This window comes from Psammomys obesus, unplaced genomic scaffold (assembly GCF_907164565.1).
Source record: "Psammomys obesus unplaced genomic scaffold, mPsaObe1.curated_primary_1811, whole genome shotgun sequence".
In the NCBI taxonomy this organism is placed as follows: Eukaryota; Metazoa; Chordata; class Mammalia; order Rodentia; family Muridae; genus Psammomys; species Psammomys obesus.
This window is the reverse complement of record NW_026591872.1, coordinates 796,255-801,411: the sequence shown is the minus strand read 5'-3', so window position 1 is coordinate 801,411 and position 5,157 is coordinate 796,255. Positions and strand designations below refer to the sequence as shown.

General features: G+C 38.5%; 1 non-coding gene across 1 annotated transcript; it reads left to right on the top strand.

Annotated features, from left to right (window-relative positions):
• The first annotated feature begins 3,330 nt into the window (after positions 1–3,330).
• LOC129680553 (U6 spliceosomal RNA) lies at positions 3,331–3,435 on the top strand. The gene has a single exon (XR_008720702.1). It is a non-coding gene; the product is annotated as a U6 spliceosomal RNA (small nuclear RNA).
• Positions 3,436–5,157: the final 1,722 nt, after the last annotated feature.

Genomic DNA, 5,157 nt, shown 5'->3' with positions numbered 1-5,157 from the left:
CTACAGCTGATAAACACCTTCAGCAAAGTGGCCGGATACAAAATTAACTCAAAAAAAAAAAAAATCAGTAGCACTCCTGTATACAAAAGACAAAAGGGCTGGGAAAGAAATTAGAGAAACAACATCCTTCACAATAGCCACAAACGACATAAAGTACCTTGGTGTAACCCTAACCAAGCAAGTCAAAGACTTGTATGAAGAAAATTTCAAGTCTCTGAAGAAAGAATTAGAAGAAGATATGAGAACATGGAAAGATCTCCCGTGCTCATGGCTTGGCAGGATTAACATAGTAAAAATGGCCATCTTACCAAAAGCAATCTACAGATTTAATGCAATTCCCATCAAATTGCCAACACAATTCTTTACAGACCTGGAAAGAAAAATTCTCAACTTCATATGGAATAACAAGAAACCGAGAATTGTTAAAACAATCCTCTACAATAAAAGATCTTCTGGAGGTATCTCCATCCCTGATCTCAAGCTGTAATATAGAGCAACAGGTATAAAAACTGCATGGTCTCTGACATAATCTGATTGGCCTGCTCGTTGATCAATTCCCCCCGAGGGGGGAGCAGCCTTACCAGGCCACAGTAGAGGACAATGCAGCCACTTTTGATGAGAACTGATAGACTAAGATCAGAAAGAAGAGGAGAACCTCCCCTATCAGTGGACTTGGGGAGTGACATGCATGCAGAAAGGGGAGGGAGGGTGGGATCGGGAGGGGAGGAGGGAGGGGCTTATGGGAGGATACAAAATGAATAAAGTGTAATTAATAAAAAATTTAAAAAAAACTGCATGGTACTGGCATAGAAACAGAATGGTGGATCAATGGAATCGAACAGAAGACCCAGAAATAAACCCACACACTTATGGACACCTAATTTTTGACAAAGATGCCAAAACCATACAATGGAAAAAAGATAGCATCTTCAACAAATGGTGCTGGTCCATCTGGATGTCTACATGTAGAAAAATGCAAATAGATCCATACTTATCACCCTGCACAAAACTGAAGTCCAAGTGGTTCAAAGACCTCAACATAAAACCAGACACATTGAATCGGCTAGAAAAAAAAAAAGTGGGGAATACCCTAGAACTCATTGGTACAGGAGAAAACTTCCTGAACAGAACACCAACAACACAGGCTCTACGAGAAACAGTCAATAAATGGGACCTCATGAAATTGAAAAGCTTTGTAAAGCAAAGGACACCGTCATCAAAACAAAACGACTGCCTACAGATTGGGAAAGAATCATCATCAACCCTTTATCTGACAGAGGACTCATATCCAGTATATATAAAGAACTAAAGAAGCTGAAAATCAGCAAACCAAGTAATCCACTTAAAAAAATGGGGAACAAAGCTAAACAGAGAATTCTCGACAGAGGAATATCGAATGGCAGAGAAGCACTTAAAGAAATGCTCAACCTCATTAGCCATTAGAGAAATGCAAATCAAAACGACCCTGAGATTTCACCTCACACCCATCAGAATGGCCAAGATGAAAAACTCAAGTGACAACAAATGCTGGAACTCATGCTGGAGAGGTTGTGGAGAAAGAGGAACCCTCTTCCACTGCTCTTGAGAATGTAAACTTGTACAACCACTCTGGAAATCAATCTGGCGCTTTCTCAGACAACTAGGAATAGCGCTTCCTCAAGATACAGCCATACCACTGCTAAGCATATATCCAAAAGAGGCTCAAGTACACAATAAGGACATTTGCTCAACCATGTTTCTACCAGCTTTATTTGTAATAGCGAGAAGCTAGAAACAGCCCAGATGCCCTGAAAAATGGATGCAGAGATTGTGGTACAGCTACACAATGGAGTATACTCAGCAATGAAAAATAAGGAAATCATGAAATTTCCATTAAATGGTGGGAACTGGAAAGGATCATCCTGAGTGAGCTGTCCCAGAAGCAGAAAGACACACACGGTATATACTCACTCATATAGACATGTAACATAGGATAAACCTACTAAAATCTGTACATCTAAAGAAACTAATCAAGAGAGAGGACCCTGACTAAAATGCTCAATCCCCATCCTGAAAGGCAAAGAGGATGGACATCAGAAGAAGAAAAGAGGAAATAACCTAAGAACCTGCCACAGAGGGCCTCTGAAAGGCTCTGACCTGCAGACTATTAAAGTAGCTGCTGAGACTTATGGCCAACTCTTGGACAGAGTGCATGGAATCTTATGTAAGAAGTGGGAAATAGTAAGATCTGGAGAGGACAGGAACTCCACAAGGAGAGCAACAGAACAAGAAAATTTGAACACAGGAGTCTTCCCAGAGACTCAGACTCCAAACCAAGTACCAGGCATGGAGATAACCTAGAACCCCTGTACAGATGTAGCCCATGGCAGTTTAGTGTCCAAGTGGGTTACATAGTAATGGGAAGAGGGACTGTATCTGACATAATCTGATTGGTCTGTTCTTTGATCACCTCCCCCTGAGGGGGGAGCAGCCTTACCAGGCCACAGAAGATGACAATGCAGCCACTCCTGATGTGATATGATAGACTAAGATCAGAAGGAAAGAGAGCAGGACCTCCCCTATCAGTGGACTTGGGCAGGGGCATGCGTGAAGAAGGGGGAGGGATGGTGGGACTGGGAGGGGAAGAGGGAGGGTTTTATGGGCAATTCAAAGTGAATAAAATATAATTATTAAAATAAAATTAAAAAAAAAAAGAAATAAGAAAGAAGCCATCCCCATATGGGAACTTCAGAGATCATTGCCACAACAGACCTTCACATTCTGGTGAAATGTTGTCCCTAAATATGATTCTTTTCTGGAATATAAACACATACACCATTAAAAAGCATATTGGCTGTTTATTACATTAATGTAATGGGGATAACATGTGATAGAGTTTCTTTTCAGATTAGTTTAACCATGGTATGAATAAGGTGCTTGTTATAGGGCCTTTGTGAACATATATGAGAAACACCATCTAAAGGCTCCACAGGAGAGTCCAGATCTGTCTGGAAATATTACGGTAATGCATGCTGATTTTTGTGTACAGATGTACATTCATTTTCTGAAGAAAAAAATTCAGTAAATTTAGCCTCACTTTAGAGAAAACTGTTGACAAAAATAAGGTTAAAAGGCAGTGATCAGAGATTATCAGGCTCCATGACTTCTGGGTAAGAATGATTTTGTTGATAAGAAGGAAGCCAATGGAAGTGTTTAAATCATTCTAATTAGCTAATCCTCATTGTCACCAAATCGCATAGTTAACTTCATTATGTGAGTCTAACTAGAACTGATATGATTATAATGTTCCATCCTCAAGGTCTCGTTTATTTTTTAAAACTTTTTTTCTCTTACTCACTTCAGCAGCACACATATTAAATTGGAATGATACACAGAAGATTAGCATGGCTCTTGCATAAGGATGACACTCAAATTCGTGAAGCATTACATATTTTTTTAAAGGCAGACCTATCAGATTCACACCAGGCTGCTCAACAGAGACTATGAAAGCCAGAAGAGCCTGGGCAGATATCATGCAGACACTACGATATCACAGATGCCAACCCAGAGTATTATATACAGGAAAGCTTTCAGTCAACAGAGATGGAGAAGACAAAATATTCCATGACATAACTAAATTTAAACAATACATAAGCAGCAATCCAGCCCTACAGAAGATACTAGAAGGAAAACTCCAACCCAACGAGATCAACTACACTCAAGAAAACACTGGATGAAGACAGCTTCACAACAAAAAATCAAAAGAAAACAAGCACACAAACATACTATCACCAACAATTCCACATTAAAAGGAACTAACAAGCATTGGTCACTAATATCTACTAACATCAACAGTCTCAACTCTCTAATAAAAAGACACAGACTAACAGAATAGTTGTGAAAACAAGATCCAGGATTCTGCTGCATCCAAAGAAATACAATTCTACAATAAAGAGAGACACTAACTCATAGTAAAAGGCTTGAAAAAAGTTTTCCAAGCAAATGGACCCAAGAAGCAAGCTGGAGTAGCCATCCTAATATCTAACAAAATAGACTTCCAACCAAAATTAACCAAAAGAGATGGAGAAGGAAACTTCATTCTCATCAAAGGAAAAATCCACCGGGAGGACATCACAATCCTGAACATCTATGGACTTGCATTTGTTAAAGAAACATTATTAAAGCTTAAATCACACATTGCTCCCAACATCTTAACAGTGGGAGACATCAACACTCCACTCTCACCAAGAGACAGATCACTAACATAGAAGCTTAACAGAGAAATAATAACGCTTACAGGGGTCTTAAATGAAATGGACCTGATAAGTGTCTACAGAACTTTAAACCCAAACAAAAAGAGTACACCTTCTTCACAGCACCTCATGGAACCTTCTCCAAAATTGACAATATAGTCATGCACAAACCAAGATTTAACACACATAAGGAAATTTATATAATCCATTGTATCCTACCAGACCACCATGACCTAAAACTAGACCTCAACAACAAAAGAAATACCAAAAAACTTATACACACATGAAAACTAAACAACTCTCTACTCAATAACAAGTGGGTCAGAGAAGAAGTAAAGAAAAGAATTAAAGACTTCCTAAAATTCAATAAAAATGAAGGTACAACTTACCCTAACTTATGGGACACAATGAAAGCAATGCTAAAAGGAAAGTTCGTAGCATTAAGTACCTTCATAAAGAAACTCATGCAAGCAACTTAACAGCACACCTAAAAGTACTAGAAAAAAACAGAAGCGGACACACTCAAGAGGTATAGATGGCTGGAAAAAATCAAACTCAGGGCTAAAATCAATGAATTACAAATAAAGAGAACAATTCAAACAATCAACGAAACCAAAACCTGGTTCTTTGGGAAAATCAAGAAGATAGACAAACCCTTAGCCAAACTAACTAAAAAGCAAATGAACACTATCCAAATCAACAGAAAGGAAAGGAAAGGAAAGGAAAATGGGGACATAACAACAGACACTGAGGAAATCCAAAGAATCATTAGGTCTCACTTCAAAAGCCTATATGCAATAAAATTTGAAAATCTAAATGAAATACACAATTTTCTTGATAGATTCCACTAACCAAAGCTGAATTAAGGCTAGGTAAGTAAATTAAGTAGTCCTATATCCCTAAGGAAATAGAAGCAGTCATCAAA